This window comes from Haemorhous mexicanus, chromosome 29, assembly GCF_027477595.1.
Source record: "Haemorhous mexicanus isolate bHaeMex1 chromosome 29, bHaeMex1.pri, whole genome shotgun sequence".
NCBI classification, from domain to species: Eukaryota; Metazoa; Chordata; class Aves; order Passeriformes; family Fringillidae; genus Haemorhous; species Haemorhous mexicanus.
The window spans coordinates 2,633,200-2,651,565 of record NC_082369.1 but is presented as its reverse complement, the minus strand read 5'-3'; positions in this window follow the sequence as shown (position 1 = coordinate 2,651,565).

The window sequence follows — 18,366 nt, the reverse complement described above, 5'->3', positions numbered from 1 at the left end:
CCCCATCACTGCCCCCATCACTGCCCCCATCACTGCCCATCCCTGCCCCATCACTGCCCATCAGTGCCCCATCACTGCCCCATCCCTGCTCCATCCCTGCCCCATCACTGCCCCATCACTCCCCATCACTGCCCATCCCTGCCCCCATCACTGCCCCATCACTGCTCATCCCTGCCCCATCACTGCCCGCATCACTGCCCCATCCCTGCCCCCATCCCTGCCCCCATCCCTGCCCCCATCCCTCCCCCCATCATTCCCCATCACTGCCCATCACTGCCCCGTCACTGCTCCATCGCTGCCCCATCCCTGCCCCCATCACTGCCCCCATCACTGCCCATCACTGCCCCCATCACTGCCCCATCACTGCCCATCCCTGCCCCCATCCCTGCCCATCCCTGCCCATCCCTGCCCCCATCACTCCCCATCACTGCCCCCATCCCTGCCCCATCCCTGCCCATCACTGCCCATCACTGCCCATCACTCCCCATCACTGCCCCCATCACTGCCCCCATCCCTGCCCCATCCCTCCCCCATCACTGCCCCCATCCCTGCCCCATCCCTGCCCCATCCCTGCGCCATCCCTCCCCCATCACTGCCCCCATCCCTGCCCCCATCCCTGCCCCCATCCCTGCCCCCATCCCTGCGCCATCCCTGCCCCCATCCCTGCCCCCATCCCTGCCCCACTCTTGCTCCACACATATGGGGCAGGGGGCAGTAAAACCACCCCAAACCTCCACCCAGCCACACAACCACCGCCCCCAGCCCCACCGGGACCCCGCTGTCCCCCGGGGTGTCCCCGGGGTATCCTACTGGCGCGGTGGCACGGCCGGCGCTAAGCCAGTGACTCTTAATCCACCGGCCGGCGTTATTAGTTCAGCTCCCCAGGCATTTCCCGCAGTAATTGCGCTGATCTGCCAGGGATTATGCGCTGCCACCGAACGATGGATGATGTTTTAATTTGAGCTGGGCATCTCCGGGGAGGGCAGGGCAGGAGCGAGACCCCCTGAGCGCTGGGGAGGTCGCAGAGCCCTTTCAAAGTCCCAGTGTGGGGTGAAGGGGCTGCTCAGGGCTGGTTTAGGGTGGAACCTGCACCCTGGTGGTCCATCAAGCGATGCCCTGGCTGGACAGCAGGGTCCCAGCGCTGGGACACCAGTGGTCCCAGCTGGGTGGCGATGGGGTTCATCTCTCCCGGCGTGGCTGGGGAGGGCTCTTCCCAAATCCCAAATCGCTGCTGGGCTGGGGTGAACGATCACTGTCCCGGCCCCATCCTGCCGGGAGGGAAACCCACGGGAAAAGGGGGTCTGTCTCCTGTCTCCTCCCCTCCAAAGGCAGCAGAGAAACTCCCTCCTCAACGTTACCTTTAAAAATGACCCCCACCCCGCGCTGTTCCTTCTCGTAACGCAGCAATTAATCACGGCGAGGATGGGATAGATTTGTAATCAGCTCCCCCCTCCCACCGCCCCCATTTCGCAGCCCTGGGTGTTTTTCCTTCCCCCCCCCCGCGCTCCCCCGCCCCATTCCGTGTGGGGATGGGGCCAGCGCAGCCCATTGATCCTGCCCGGTCGATTTTATTGAAACTCCCACGAGTGGCTTTAACTGCGTGTTGGATATTGCTGGCACATCACTTTGATGGCGACGTGACCGGCGGGAGCTCGCGGGCAGGTTTGTGGGGAGGGCTGCGGGAAGGGGGATCCATCCTGCAGGAGCTGCCCCATTCCCTGCCCCATTCCCTGTGCATTCCCTGCCCCATTCCCTGCCCCATTCCCTGTGCATTCCCTGCCCCATTCCCTGCCCCATTCCCTGTGCATTCCCTGCCCCATTCCCTGTGCATTCCCTGCCCCATTCCCTGCCCCATTCCCTGCTCTATTTCTTACCCCATTCCCTGCCCCATTCCCTGCCCCATTCCCTGCCCTGCTTGCTCCCTGCCCCCATTCCCTTTCCCCATTCTCTGCCCCTATATCCTGTCCCCATTCCCAGCCCCATTCCCTGCCTTATTCCTTATCCTGTTCTTTACCCCATTCCCTGCCCTATTGTCTGTGCATTCCCTGCCCCATTCCCTGCCCCATTCCCTGCCTCTATTCCCTGTCCCATTCCTTGCCTCATTCCCTGGCCTGCTTGCTCCCTTCCCCTATTCCCTGTCCCCATTCCCAGCCCCATTCCCTGCTCTATTCCCTGCCCCATTCCCTGCTCCTATTCCGTGCCCCTATTCCTTACCCTATTCCCTGTACATTCTCTGCCCCATTCTCTGGCCCATTCCCTGCCCTGTTCTTTATCCCACTCCTTACACCATTTCCTGTGCATTCCCTGCCCTATTCCCTGCCCCATTCCCAGCCCCATTCCCTGCCCTATTTCTTACCCCATTCCCTGCCCTGCTTGCTCCCTACCCCTATTCCCTTTCCCCATTCCCTGCCCCTATATCCTGTCCCCATTCCCTGCCCCATTCCCTGCTCTATTCCGTGCCCCTATTCCTTACCCTATTCCCTGTACATTCTCTGCCCCATTCTCTGGCCCATTCCCTGCCCTGTTCTTTATCCCATTCCTTACCCCATTTCCTGTGCATTCCCTGCCCCATTACCTGCTCTATTCCCAGCCCCATTCCCATCCCTGTCCCCATTCCCTACCTGTGGAATGGGACAGCAGAGCTGAGGAAGGGGCTTGGGATGGTTCCAGGGAATGGTTTCTCTTGGAAAGGGGTTTGGGGTTAAAATGGGTTGAGAAGGAAAGGAGAGAAGGAAGTGGGGAAAAGGGGAAAAGAGAGCAGAGAGAAATGAGTTGAAAGGAAAGGGAGTGAAGTGAAGGAAGAGAGAGAAAAGGAAGGAGAGGAAAGGAGGAAGAGATGCAGAAGAAGAGAGAAAAAGAGAAAAATAAATAAGAAAAAAGGTGAAAGGAGAAATATACGTAAAAGAAAAAGAGAAAGATAGGAAAGGGGGGGGAAGGGTAAAAAAGAGGGGAAAGAAAAAGGAAAAAGGAAAAGGGAAACAAACGAAGGGAGAAAAGGAAAGAAAGAGGGGAAAAGAGAGAAAAAGAAAAGGTGAAGAAGAAAGAAAAAAAGAAAAAGAAAACAAGGAGGGGGAAGAGCAAAGGGAGGAGAGGAAGGAGCGAGGGGACCCGTGGGTGGCACAGCTGTGCCCGGGGCAATGCCCAGCAGCCCCTTGGCTTCCCTTCCATCCCCCTCTCCACTCCTGCCTCTTTTCTGCCCTTCTTGCACAGCAAGAGACACTACCAGGGCTCTGCCAGGTGACAGTGGCACTGCCAGGGCACTAGCAGGTGACACTGCCAGGCGCTGCCAGGTGACAGGTGATGCTGCCAGGTGACAGCAGCACTGTCAGTGACAGTGACACTCCCAGCAGGCTCTGCCAGGTGACAGTGACAGTGACACTGCCAGGCACTGCCAGATGCTGCCCCCTCCCACCAGCAGCAGCCGGGGGTTCCTGGGCTGGGCTCGGCTCTGGGATGAATCCCTCATCCAGAGGAAGCCCAAACCCTCCACAAAGCCCCTGAAAAGTGCTGGGGTACGGGCTTAGGGGGGGGTTCTGAACCCCTAAATGTCCCCCAGGTCCCTTTTCCCAAGGATAAAGAACCTGGCTCACCCCCAAGTAACCACAGCGGGGCCACCACCTCACCATGATGACAAAAACCAGAGCAAAGAAATCATCTGGGTTTTTCTTGGAGGTGGTGAAGGCAGAGGAATCAGCATTTTAGGGTGAAAAGGGCTGTTGGGGTTTTGGGGAGATGCTTTCAGTATTTTTCCAGGAAAAGCCAGCTGGATTGGAATCATCTTTCCTCAAATAAATGCCCTGATTTTGATGATTTGTTTTCAATTTCTGTTTTCTGGCTGCCCGTGTGTGCAGGGAAGTGAGCCAGTGGCTTTGGGCAGTCCAGCACAGGAGCTCCCAGGGAAACCACAGGGTAGGGATTCGCTGATTCCACTTGAGAAGTGTCACCAAAATCCCAGAGCTTGGCTCCAAAAAGAAGATTAACATCAGACATTGATCCAGGTATCCATTTCCAGAGGCCTTGGGGTGACTCTGAAGCCTGGCAGGCAGTGTCACGATCTGACCCTCCTCCTGCCCCATTGCCTGGCCCATTCCCTATTCCATTCCCTGCCCCATTTGCCCCTATTCCCTTCCCGTATTCCCTGCCCTATTCCCAGCCCTATTCCCAGCCCCACTCCCTGGACTTGGGGGGGAATGGGGAAGGGACCCCCCCATTCTGGAGAGGCTTTGGAAGCCCAAACCCCTTTGGCATCGAGCATCGAGCATCCCATTCCAGCCCAGCTGCGCCAGGTGCGGCTCCATCCCCACAGGGACCGCAGCCCAGATCCGCCCCCAGCCCGGGCTGGAATTTATCCGGGGGTTCCGCGCCGGGGCAAAGGAGAGACCCTCGGAAAATGGGGAAAAACCACGGAATAGGGCCAGGTCTGTGTGAAAAGGGCACGGGTGGGGTGCTGTCGCTGCGCTGCCCCGCGGAGGGAGCAGATCCGGCAGCGCTGAGATCTCTGTCAGCCCCTGATGCTATCGCCCGTCAGCAGCTCCCGCTGCATTCGCACTTTTATCCCTGCTGGAGACGCTTCGCTCGTTACCGGCTCCTTATCGGCCGCGGGAGCAGCGCGGGCCCGCAAAGGGACCTCGAAAGGCTCCGGGGCACCGCGGAGCTGCTCGGCTTTCATAACCCTGCGCTGCCAAAGCTCTGCCCCGCGCTGCTCATCCCCTCTGCTGCCCAGGGAAACTGAGGCACGAGCGGGGTGCTCAGTCCATGACCACGGCTCGCGTGTCTTCCACGTGGTGGCTTTGGGACATTTCCCAGGGGTCAAAGGCACCCTTGCCATGGCCCTGGGCTGCCCCAGACTGTGCCCTGCCCGTGCTGTGTGCGCTCCTCGGGGACAGCATCACCTGTGGCCCGAGGTGTTTCCCCTGCTCTTGGTCCTTTTTGGGGTTCCGTAGTCCCTGACAGCCAAACCTGGCGCTCTGGGTTCCCACAGAGTTCTCGGCGCTGTGCCACACCCCGAGCCCCCTCGGCACACCCAACCCCCCAGGCCCGAGTGTTTGTGGCTCTCTGGAGTCATTCCTGCCGCTGGAGAGCTCTGCTCTCCTCCAGCCCGATGGGATGGGAGACCTGCAGCTCCCCTTGCTGCCTCCTCCTGCCGAGCCCTGAGCTCAGCAGAGTGGGCTTGGTACCCCTGGACTGGCAGCAGCAGCCGAAAAAGCTACAATTTGGTCTTCTTTTTTTTTTTTTTTTTTTTTTGGGGGGGGGGGGGGGGTTGTTGGGGGAGCTTTTTTTGGTTGGATTTTTGTGGGTTTTTTTTTTTTTTCGTCAAAACGTGTGGGTTTTCCTCCCTCCTCTGCAAGCAAGGAGAATACAGCTAGTCCCAGCCTTCCCACAGCAGCCCCTGCTTTCCCCTCCTGTTCCACATGGAAATTTTCCATTTCCTTCTCCCAGGCTGGGCAGAGCTGAGCCACCCTCAGTCTGCCAGGGGGACGAGGTTTCCCAAATCCCAAAGGGAATCCAAGCAATACGAGCAACCCTGCCCATCTCAGCCCAGCATCCCTGCACCCCCCGTGTGGGCAAGGCTTGACTTCAGCACCTGTGGAACACCTTGAACCCAACTTCTCCAGACATAAAACACCCCGTGGAATGGCTTTAAAATCAAAAATCACTTCTGAACCTCCTCTCCTTGCACTGCAGAAACCACCGGTGTTTAGAGCATTGATGCAGATCCCTAATGGAATGGAATATATATATATATATATATATATATATATATATATAAAAGATATATTTCAAGAATGACCCTAATAACTTCACAAAATTAGATATAATTTTATATTTATTATAAATATAAATATAAATATAAATATAAATATAAAGTAAATAATGTAAATATATTTTTATATATTTATGATAAATAACTTAAGCAATAACTTAGCAAATTCATATATATATATAAAAATAACTTAGCAAATATATATATATGTGGATGCATGTATATATGTGAGTGTATATATATATATATGTGTGTATGTGTGTGTGTGTGTGTGTATATATATATATATATATATATGTACAAAAATTTGCTAAGTTATTAGAGTCATTCGTGAAATCCTACCCACGTCCATACAAACATCTCTCAATTTTAATATTGGGTCCTTATTTTTTAAATACCCTGGTCCCTCCTTGCAGCACCAGAGAATCCATGTTGCCTCTCTGCTTTGCTATTTTTTAACAACACCAAATGGTTTTAAAAATCCATTTCTCCCACCCAAGCCAGACTTGCTTTACATCTTGCTGGATACAGAGATCTCCCTGTATCATTTGAGGTATTAACAAGATTTTTGAATTTCCATTAAATCAGCAAATTTTGCCGCTCAGTGGCCCCAGTCCTGCACGGAGCCAGGATTAAACACACTCCAAAAGCTGCCAAAAGCTGCTGCTGGCCAGCACGTCCCTGCATGGCTTCTGGATGAGGATGGAGGGGAACATTTTGGACTCCACCTTCCCATTTGGGCCGGTTTCCAAAATCAGGAGCTGCCCCAACCTCTCTGCGCTGCCCTTGGGGCTATGCAGGAGTAGGGCCATGGCCAGGTGCACATCCCAGGTGGGTCAGACCATGTCCTGGGCTGATGGGACCTGTCCTGGGTTAATGGGACTCATCCTGGGCTCCTTTAAGCCTCAGCTTCATGCCAAACTCCAGGAATTTGGGCATCTCAGCTCAAATCCAAAAAAGAAGCTGAGCTAGAGCCATGAACGTGGCTATGGGGTGAGGGCAGATCAAAGCTGCCCAGTGCCTTCATTCCTGCTCAGGGTCAGCCTCCCTCTGCTTGAACCTTTCCAAAAACCTCAGGGAACCTCAGGAGCCTCTTCCTGTCCTGGGGAAGGTGACTGCTCAGGGTCTTTCCCAGCCAGGGAAGCAGCAGTTCCTGCAGGGAACATGGCCTGTCCTGCTGGGATTCTCTCCTAGCATCCTGAATTGCACCCAAGGTCTGGAGCAGGAGGAGCATTTCCACACCCCCCCAGAGCTGCCAAGGCTCAGTTCTTTCAAACCAGGCTCTGATGGAGTTTGTTTCATTTTAAATCTTATTTTTGTGTTCGTGTTTCCAGTCAACCATCGCCACCCTGCTCCAAGCCCAGGATGGCCTCGCACCAGGAGCCCCCTGTGCCAGGAGCTTCCTGCAGGGATTTTTGTTTCCTTTACACCCAGGTGATGCCCAGGGCAAGGCAGGACATTTCCAAGGCAGGGAAACACGAGCCTGGGCCTCTGCTCTCCTCCCGCCTTCACCATCCCTCTGCTTCCTCCGCATTTTTGGCACCAAGGGAGCTGGACAGAAAAGGCAGTGACGGGAGCACAGAGATTCCTCCTCGGCCCCTCAGTGGGGCACAGCTGCCCCCCCCCCAGAGCCACAGGCTCCCTGGCCCTGCAGCTGCCTCTGAGCACAATGAGAAAATATTGGATTTGTTTTGCGAAGGGAAAAAAAATAAAAAAATAAAAAAATAAAATCCAATATTCTGTCTGCGATCCCAGACTCTGTGCCTGGTTATGGCAGGAAAATGCTGTAAATCTCCCCTTTTCCCACCAGCTGGGAGAGAAAAACCCATTTTCTTTTAATATTCTTATTTTTCTCCTAGTCTAAGCCCCATCATTTTGCAGTCAGCTCTGCAATCTCTTTGTTGACCAGGGCTTAAACCTGCTCTCCCGGCTCCCCCGACCCCGGGAAGTCGCCTCGCACACCCTTCCCAGCAGCTCCCAGGCAGCGGCAATGAGATTTTAATAGATGTATTTTCAAATTAGTTCTGGGCCTTTCAAGACTTATCAGTTAAATGAGGTTTTTCAAATTGATTCAAAGGTCACTCCGAGAGTTTTCTCTTCTCTGTTATCTCTCCCTTATGGTTTCAGTGGCGATTGACAGGACGAGGAAAAAAATTATCACCCCGGTGTTGTACACCCAGAAAAAGATAAACCCAACAAAAAACCACCCAAAATGCGAACCCAAATTAAAAGGAGGCGGCAAGAAAAGCCCCAGGCGTGGCCCCCGGGGCTGGGGCGATGTGCAGAGCCCGTGGGGATTTTGGGGAGCAGCGTTTGGGGGAGCAGAACCCCGCGGGCGCGGGTGGGTGGCAGGCGGCACCCCGCTCAGAGGGGAGCTTGTTTCCTGGGGGTGGGGGGAAGGAATCCCATTTAATGTTTAACCTGCGGGAGGTTTATTGGCCCCTTCTGAGGCGCAGATTAGGAGCAAACAGAAAAACAGCCGCGGGCGGAGCGAGGCGGCCCCGCCGCGCTGATAAGGCGGCGGAGCGGGGCGCGGAGCGCGGAGGGTGCGGGGAGCTGCGGGACAGGGGGATCAGGCAATGAGGGACACCAGGAGCTGCGGGACAGGGGGATCAGGCAGTGAGGGACACCAGGAGCTGCGGGACAGGGGGATCAGGCAGTGAGGGACACCAGGAGCTGCGGGACAGGGGGATCAGGCAGTGAGGGACACCAGGAGCTGCGGGACAGGGGGATCAGGCAGTGAGGGACACCAGGAGCTGCGGGACAGGGGGATCAGGCAGTGAGGAACACCAGGAGCTGCGGGACACGGGGTTCAGGCAGTGAGGGACACCAGGAGCTGCGGGACAGGGGGATCAGGCAGTGAGGGACACCAGGAGCTGCGGGACACGGGATTCAGGCAGTGAGGGACACCAGGAGCTGCGGGACACGGGATTCAGGCAGTGAGGGACACCAGGAGCTGCGGGACAGGGGGATCAGGCAGTGAGGGACACCAGGAGCTGCGGGACACGGGGTTCAGGCAGTGAGGGACACCAGGAGCTGCGGGACACGGGGTTCAGGCAGTGAGGAACACCAGGAGCTGCGGGACAGGGGGATCAGGCAGTGAGGGACACCAGGAGCTGCGGGACAGGGGGATCAGGCAGTGAGGAACACCAGGAGCTGCGGGTTTCAGGCAGTGAGGGACACCAGGAGCTGCGGGGTTCAGGCAATGAGGGACATCAGGAGCTGCGGGTTTCAGGCAATGAGGGAGACCAGGAGCTGCGGGTTTCAGGCAATGAGGGACACCAGGAGCTGCGGGACACGGCGCAGGGAGAGCAGCGGAGCCCGCAGCGGCCGGCCCCGCGCAGCCGGGGACGCCGGCAGTGGCTGCTCCGTGCGGGAGGCTCCGCACCGGGGAGAAATTCGCCTCTAATTCACGGAACCCCAAAACGGGGTTGCTTCAGAAGGGACCTTAAAGCTCATCTCGTTCCAGCTATATTTACGAGCTAAAAAAAAAAAAAAAAAAGCAAAATAAAACAGTATTTTAAGAAAAAAATTAAGAAATTCAAGTTTTAAAAAAATATCTCTAACCCAAACCAAAATAAAAAACCCCACACTTTTGAAGGTTTGGTTTGGTGTTTTTTGTTTTCCAACAGGGACAAAGCTTTGCCTCCTTTCCCGAATCTTTCTCCGACTCCCTGCGGGGGCAGCTCTCCCGGGCCGGGAGGAGCCGCTGCGAGCCGGATCCCCCAAAATCTCGTTTTCGCCCATTTTACGGCGACAAAACCCATTCTCTCCCGGTCCTCCGCGGCTGCGGCGCCTTTTTCCCGTCGCCTGTGGCCACGCGCGGATCGAAAGAAATGAAACCGTCCTCGGTTTTCTGCCGCTCTCCCGGGCCAGACCCGGGCCGGAGCGGGGGCCGCCCGGTGCTCGGTGGCCGCGGCCAGGAGAAGCCCTCGTTGGGCCAAAGTCGTTTGAAAGAGGCTGAAATTAAAACAAAACTAGTGAAAAAAAATTAAAAATATATATATTTCCCGAGGTTTTATTCAGCGCCATCTTGTCCCTTTTTCTATCACGTCTGTGTATTAATTCGCGGTATTAATTAGTGACATTAATTATTGGTGTTGTCAAAGCTCTCGGGCATTTGCCTTGGCCCAGCCCCGCGGTCGTGCTCGCAGTTCCGGAGTGGTTTTAGGGTTTGTGTTGAAAAACGACGCTTTGTGCTGTGGTGGAGACATGTTCGGGGAAGGGATTCATAGGAGAGGAAGGATTTAAATGAAAAGAAAAGAAAGAAATGAAAAGGAAGGAAAAGGAAGGAAAAGAATGGAAAAGAAAGGAAGAAAAAGGAAAGAAAGAAGGAAAGCAAGAAATAAGGCAAGAGAGAGAGAGAGAGAGAGAGAGAGAGAGAGAGAGAGAGAGAAAGAAAGAAAGAAAGAAAGAAAGAAAGAAAGAAAGAAAGAAAGAAAGAAAGAAAGAAAGAAAGAAAGAAAGAGAAAGAAAGAAAGAAAGAACCAAATGAAACGAACAAAAATTAAAACAAAAAAAAATTAAAATGAAGAACGAAAAGACGGGGGTGGGGGGTGAGGGGTGGAAGTGTTGATGGAAAAATTAAACGAAAGGTTGGAGAGGGAAAAGGAGACGTGAATGTAAAAGCAGCAGGAGCTGCCGGGCCAGCCGCACCCCACGCGCGGGGGTGAATTCCACGCACAGCCGGGCAGGAGGGATCCCCGAGCGCCCCTGCGGGCGGGAGATGCGGGAAGGCGGCGAGCAGGGAGCGCTGTGCCGCGAAAGGGACACGACGGCGTTGTCCCCCTCCCGAGAAATAATCACGAGCGAATTTCCTGGTCCTGAATGTCGGAATAAATCGGTGGCGGGGAGGGGGCTCCCACGGGAGGGGGGCTGGGATGGGAGCGCGCCCAGAGCCAGGCGAGGGATGCGCAGGGTGGGGAGGCACCCCCTGCCCCCGCGGACACGCGGGGATGGGGGCGCAGGAACGCTCCCAGCTCCCCCATCGCCCCTCGGGGAAGGAGCCGGTGCCTTTTCCGCCCCCGGGCACGAGGGTTTAGCGGGTGGGGGTCACACCCGTGCAGGGACCCCCAGAAGTGCCACCGTGGGAGCTCTGAGTCACCCACGGGCCCTCGCAGGCCTCGCGGGGCGATCACGAAGTTGCTGGAGATTAATCTGGAGCGGGCCCGGGGGCTGCGGCCGCCACTCGGGGTCGCAGAGATGAATGGCCCGAGGGGACGGGCTGGGCACCGCCAGCTGCTGCCCAGATGTTTCTCCGTGGGACCCCTCCTCTTCTGCGGAGCCCCTTGGGGCGAGCGGGGCCGGAGGGAGCCCAGGGCGGCCGGAGCTGCAGCCCCCTCATCTCCCAGCTGAATAATTAATGGTTCATCTGCGGAGGGGGCGGCGGGATGGGGGGAACTGGGCTGGAAAGAGGAGAAAAGCGGCGGGTGCCATTTCTAGGGCCCCGGCGTGGTCATCGATCCGCGGCTCACTGACTCGGACTAATCCATCAGATGGACTCCTGCGGCCCCGGACCGGGACCAGGACCAGGGCTAGGATCAAAAATAGGAACAAAACAAAACAAACAACAACAACAACAACAAAAAATAAAAAAAAAAAAAAGAGAGAGAGAATAAGAATAAGAATAGGACCGGGACCAGAACCAGGACCAAGACAAGGAACAGGACCAGAAACAGGAATAGGAATCGGAAAAGAACCAGGAGCAGAACGAGGAATAGCACCAGAAAGAGAAATAGGAATAGAACCAGGACAGAAGTAGGAATAGAATGAGAACCAGGACCAGTCCTTGCCCCGGCCGTGCCACACGTCGAAGTTTTTTTTGTGGGTTTTTTTTTTTTTTTTTTTCCTTTTATCGGGAAAGAAAATTTCCCCTCGCTTCCAAGGTCCCTTCCCTGCTTGCCGGGGGGCGAAGGTGGCAACCATCCCGACCCTCCAGGCCCCCAGCCTGGAAAAGAACGGGAAAGAACGAGCGCACTCACCCCGAGGCCTCGGGCTGGGCCGGGCTGGGGATTCACCGGCATCGATCGGGGGGCTCTGGCCCGGCCCCCCCAGCGCGACCCCTTCCCCCCGATGCCGCCGCTCGGGGTAGCCGGGCCGGGGCTGAGCCCGGGGGGCTGGGGCGGACCCAGGGCCCGGCCCAAGCGGGCGAGACGGCGGCAGGAGCGAAACGAAAGCGGGACCCAGCGGGGCTCGGGGCCGGAACAAAGCAGCAGGACCGGGGGGGACAGCTCGGCCGAGCCCCTCCAGGAGCCGCGTGGGGCGGCCCGGGCACGCGTGGGGAGCGAGGCGCAGCACGGGCAGGTTCAGGACGGGAGGCTGGGCTGCTGGTTGGTGGATTTTTTCCTGTTTTCACGGACAGCAAATGAACAAACCCGTTCCCCGGAAATCTGGGGGGTTAATTCCTGTAAATAATGGGGACATGGAGGCATGGAGGCCCTGGCGGCGGGGGAAACGGCGCCGGGGAAGAAAAATAATTTTGGGGAGAATAAACCTCCCACTGCGGCGCGAGGAGCAAAGAGGTGACAGCAGGGACAGAGATCCTACGAGCCTGTTCGGGGACAGGGATCCCTGACCCGGGCCGGGGACAAGGACCTCTCCAGGCCGGCCCAGAAGAGGGTTCCCCCAGCTGCGGCCGCCTTTTTATCATCATCATCACGGATATTTTAAATTATTATTACTACTATTATTTTTGAATTATTCATTATTATTCTCAATTCTGGCGAGGCAGAAGCCCGAGCCCGCTGCTCAATTAGCCCCAACAACGGGGGCATTAAACGGCCGATCGCGGCAGTGTTTAAATCTTTATTTACCAGAACCTTGTAAAGCCAGGAACAATTTGCATTCTATTAACTGCTTTTCAATAGGGCATCGACTGGAACTAAAAGATGCCACTACCCTGCCCTAATTAAAGAGCAACTGAATTACACTAAATACATATGAACGCTGCTCTTCCCCATAAATAACGGCGGGTCCTCGTCGCTGGCTTTGCCCGTCCCCACGGGAAGGTCGGATTTCTTAAAAAATATATTAAAAATCACTAACGTGTATTTTGTCCGCCGCGGCTCGGCCCCGCGGAGCCAAGAGCTCCAGTCGTTTCCGGGGGGAGCGGCTCTGGGCCGGGGCTGGCGGGGAGCACCGGCCACGTCCCCGCTGGCCGCTGTCCCCTCTGTCGCACCCTCTGGCCCCTTCCTCGCGACCCCAGCCCGCCCTCTGCGCTCCCCCAGCACAGCCTCGGCCCAGCGCCGGCCCGAGACGGCGGGGAACGGCTCTGCGGGACCTCGACCCAGCCCTGGTTTGAGACACGGGTCAGGCGGGGCTCGGTCCTTCTGCCGAGGGCAGCCGGTGCCCGGAGGGAGGGGAGCTCGGCCCCGCTCCCGCAGCCCCGGCCCGGAGATTCCCCGAGAAGCGGCGGCCGAAGAGACGGCGGAGGAGTTCCAGGGTTCTGCCGGCGCCACGGGGCCGGTTCGGCGGCACCGACAGGGAAATCCCCAAGGCAGGAGGACGGGCGGCGGCCAAAGGGCACTTCTCGGCTCCGTCCAGCCGCGATCCCGCTTCTCTCGCGGGCAGCAGAAGGCCCGGGGAGGCGGGAGGTCGCCTTAGGTATAACTCACCTTAAACATAAATTCCTTCCCTTTGGTATTAAGGTCACGAACCGGGTCGGCAACACCGCCCGGCCCCGGCCCCGGTTCGCGATGGCAACCCCGGAACCCCCGAGGTTCCCACGCGTGTTCGCAGCACCCCCTGACCCACCCGCCCGGAGGTGTGGGGCGGGCGGCCCGAGCCTCGCCGTGCCGTGTCCTACCTGCCAGTCTGAGCGCCGACATCCTCTGAAATTCCGGCTCCTGCAACCATTTCCACATCCTGCGGAAAGTCTCCCGGCCGGACTTGAGCTTACTCCAGGGTTTGGGGTTCCGCAGCAGGTCCGAGAGGGTCCCCTGGGAGCGGCACAAGATCCTCTGCGCGAAGATGGCCTGCGGGATGCTGTACCGCTTCAGCTCGGCCGTGATCCGCTGGGCCACCTCCTTGGTGTTGATCTCCTCCACCTGCCCGGAGCCGCCGGGCTGGGAGCCGGGGCCGGGCGCCGGGCGCTCCCGCTCGCCCAGCAGCGAGGCTCCGGGCTGCCCGTGCGGGTGGCCGTGCGGGTGCATCCCGTTGAGCGGCGGCATCATGGCCGAGCTGGGCGCCGCCAGCCCCCGCGCCAGGTGCTCCTCGCCCCGGGACAGCATCGCGGCGTGCGAGTCGAAGCCGTTGGGCGAGAGCATCTTCTCGTTGGGCAAGTGGCCGGCGGGGCCGTAGGGGGCCAGCGGCTGCTGGGCGTTGTGGAGGCTGCCCAGCCCGTTGGGCAGCGGCGATAGGGGCTGCCCCATGGCCGGCATGTCCTTGGGGTAGTGGCTGTAGAGGTTGCCCATGGAGGCCAAGCTCCGCTCGTCGCGCATGAGGGTGAAGCTACCGCTGACGTTGCCGGCCAGGCGCTGGTGCGGGTGGTGGTGGTGGTGGTGGTGGTGCGGGTGATGGAACTTCTCCGAGACGGTGGAGATGGGCGGCAGGTGCTGCAGGGGAGTCAGCGTGGTGTAGGTGCTGCTCAGGCTCATGCCGGAGGGCGACTCGCAGGACATGCTCATGGCGGGGTGCAGCGGGGCTCCCAGGCTGTGCTCGCCGCGGTAGTCGCCCCCCTCCAGGATGGAGGCCATGCCCGAGACCATGGCCGGCCGGCCGTGCGGCACCAGGTTGCGGTGCGAGCTCTGTCGTCCGTGCGCGGGGCTCAGCAGCTCAGCTGGCTGCGAGTGCGGGACTCCGTGCAGGCTGCCCAGGTTCTCCATCGCCAGCTCCATGGTGGCCGCCGGGCTCTGCCGCTGCCTCTCCCGCTCGCTCGCTGCCTTCCTCCCCCACCCCCCCGCCGCCGCCGCCGCCGCCGCCTCCTCCTCCTCCTCCACCGCCGGCCCCCCTCCCCGCGCCGGCTGCCCGGATTAATTCAGACTCCGCGCCCGGGGATCGATGTCCGCGCCCCGCGGTCAGGCCGGCATGGTGCGCCCGCCGCCCGCCCTGCTGGGCGCGGGGCTCGGGGCGCGGGGCTGGCGCGGGGCTGTGCGCGGGGCGCGGGGCGCGGGGCTCGGTGCGGGGCGGCTGCGGAGCCTCGGCCGCCGGCTCCCGGCAGCCTCGCTCTGGCCCGCGGCGTGACGTCAGCGCCGCCCCGCCCCGCCCCCCCGCGGACCGAGTCGCCCCCCCGCCCCTCTCCCGGTGCCGCGGGGCGCGGGGAGCGCCTTCACCCGGACCCCCGCCGGGGTCACTTTCCCCCCGCCCCGCGGTGACACCGCCGCCCCGGGGTGACCCCTGCCACCGGCCTGACCCTCCCCGGACCGACTGTCGCGCCCTCCCCGCCGCACCCGGTGCCCAGCGCGCGTCCGGCGGCGCCGCAGGTGCCGAGTGCCCACCTGCGCCCCCGCTCATCTGGCCGGCCCCAGGCCACTCCCTGTGCCCACATCTGGCTGTGCCAGCCACCCCTGGATGTGCCTGTCCCCAGCGTCCCCAACACCCCCCTGCCCCCCGCTGCCTGCCCCGTTCTCCACCCCGTGCCCCTCCCAGGAGCCTGGCTGTCCCTGTCTACCCCAAATATCCTGTCCCGCACCCCCGGGGTTCCCCACGCGTGTCCCCCCGTCCCTACGCATGTCCCCTGCCCCTCTGCGGGCGCTGCCTCGGGAATGGCGAGGTGGCCTTGGCACGGAGAGGTGACAGGGACACGCTTGGAGAGACACACGGTGCTGCAGGGCCCTGAGCAGCGGTGGTGGAGGAGTTAAAAAAAGAAGGAAGGAAAGAGAAAGGGAAAGAATAAATTGAAATGGAAAATGGAAAACGCGAAGGGAAAATGGAAAATGAAATGGGAAAATGGAGAATGGAAAGAGAAAATTGAAAGGGGAAAAGGAAATGGAAAAGTAAAGGAAAGGCCGTGAGGAAGACTGGATGAAGAGCTAACGTGAGCCGGTTTTAGGCCGCCGGAGGGGCTGGTGCTCGGTGTCCTTCCAGAACGGTTTTCAGCTGGCCCCGGCCCCGTTACCCCGAGCTGAGCTCTCCGGGCAATTCTGGCCTTTCCCGACCGTGTCCGCTCACCCAGGTCGGCACGTGCCGGTTTCCCAAGATTTATTAAACAGCCCGAAAAAATAAAAATAAATCCACAGCTTCCTGCGGGTGGGGCCCTTCAGCCCCGCGCGGGCTGCTCAGCTCCCGGTCCCTGCCGGGCTCCAGGCGGCTTCCACAGCCGAGGGACGGCCGGGAGGAGCTGGGAGCCCCGGTGCGGAGTGGCAGCGACGGGACAGCAGGGCCCGGCTCTTCCGGGGGTGTTCATGATGACCCACCCGGCACTCCCCAGCTCAGGGGCATTCAGCCAAATCTCATCCAAATTCAGTGCTTTTAATACAAGCCATCTCAAGCCGCCTCACCCCATCTCAACCCATCCGTTCCATCCATCGCATCACATCCCATACATCCCATAGTTTTCTATCCCATCTGGCACCTTCTCCGGGAAGTCAATTAAGCGCCCAGTTCATTAAAATAAAGCTCCGCAAAATCTTGGGACGTGAGAGCAGGGATAGATGGTGATCGAAGGGGAGGGGTGTTCTCCCCTCTGCCCCTTTTCTGCCCCTTACACCGCCATCCAGCCCCCGGAGCCGGGGCGGGCCCCGCCGAGCCGGGGTGTGGAAGGATTCCGGCCCCCCTTGGCCTCCCCCTCGGTTTATGCCTGCCTGGAGGGCACGGGGGCCGCGAGCAGGACCCCCGAGACGGAGGGAACCAGTGGGGCGGGGGGGCTTTCGGGCAGGCAACGAGACCGGAGCGGGGCAGGGAGGGACAGGGTGACCTGGAGTCCAGCGGAGATTAGGTGGGGAGCAAAGTTGAGGTTCCAGGGGTGGGCAGGGAGCTCCAGAGCCGGACAGGGGTGGGCAGGGAGCTCCAGAGCCGGACAGGGGTGGGCAGGGAGCTCCAGAGCCGGACAGGGGTGGGCAGGGGTTGGGCAGGGCGGCAGAAATGGGCAGGGGAGCCTGGAACCGGGCAGGGATGGGCAGGGGAAAGCTCGGAGCTGGGCAGAGATGGGCAGGGGGCCTGGAGCCGGGCAGTGCCGAGGTGTCGAGGTGAGCGGCGAGGAGGAGGTGGGGAACAAACCAGGAATGAAGCATCCGCGGCTGGAAGGGTTTCATTGAGTGTAATAATGGCGATAGCGCATCGACCGCCCATCGATAGATCTATCCCTGCAGCTGCTGTCCCGCACCGCGGCCCCGTGCCGGGCTCCCGACGCCCCCTCCGTCCCCAGCTCAGCCGGGCCCGCAGCACCGGGAGCCCACTGGGGCGGGCGCTGTACTCTGCCCTCCGCCGAGCCTCACACCGAGCAAACAGCAAAAAAGAGAGCGACTTTTTAGTAATTAGTGCGACATAATTGAGTAATGCGGTAGCCCCGCGCCCCCCTCCTGCCCCCCCCGGCCCTTCCCCGATCGATGCAATATCATTAGGGCGAGAGGAACCGAGGCACGCGGGGCCGGGCCGCGGGGAGGCAGCGGGAGCTCCCCGGGCCGCCGAGAGGGTCCGGCCCCGGCTCCGTGAGCCCGCGGGGTTCGCTGCCTGCGCGGCGGCTCCGGCCCGGGGAAAGCCCTCGGAGCGCCCAGAGGCTCTGGCGATGGGCCGGGACGCAGCGCGGGGGAGAGGCCCCGGCTCCATTCGCCAGCTGGATGCTATTGATCCCTTCCCTCGCCACCTCTTTCTTCCTGATCTCCCTCTCTCTATTTAATTCCCTTCCCTCTGCTCCTCCGCAGCCGCCCGGGCAGCGCTCCGAGCGGAGCCGGGCCGTGCGGGCACCCGGGGGCGCGGAGCGGTAAGTGCGGGGAGGGGGAGCGGGGGTCGGGGCAGCCCCCAGCCCCCCCACCCCCCCAGCTTCCCGGAGCTGCTCTCGGCGTCCCGTCCCTGCCCCGCTGCCCCCGGGCCGTGCGGGCACTTGGGGCGGCCCCAGAGCCGGGGGAGGTATCGAGCATTGCCGCCGGTACCCTGCCGGTACTGCTGCGCAGCTCCAGGGCTGGTTTGAGTTCAAATCTGGTTTCTTTTTATTTTTCTTTATTTTTCTTTTTTTTTTTTTTCTTTCTTTTTTCCATTGCACTTAGGAACTGCGCGAAGGCACAAACGCCCCGGCCAGGACCAGCCCCAACGGAGGGGCCGCACCGCGGGCGGTGCTACCGCCGAGCAGGCACCGGGCACCGGCCAAACCGTCGGGTTTTACCGGGCAAGGGAAGAAAAGGAGCGGGAAGGCGGCTCCACGCATCCCGCCGGGAGCCAAAAAGTTCCTTAAAGTTCTTTAAGGCTTCAAAATAACAGCACCATCGCCTGGCAGGTGAATTATTTAGTGCCTATAGATCCCTCGCAAACCCTTTCATTTCGGTTCCAAACCTTCCCCAGCCCAGCCTTTGCCTATGGATGTCTCGATTTTCCAACAATCAAGCGGGAGGCAAAGAGCGTGGCAATTCCTGCTAATCGATTTTCCATACAATGGGCCCCAGATGATGTTTTAAAATGTGAGAAACTAAAATGTGTTGGTTTAAATAAGACTTTTGCAATCAATAGCTTTT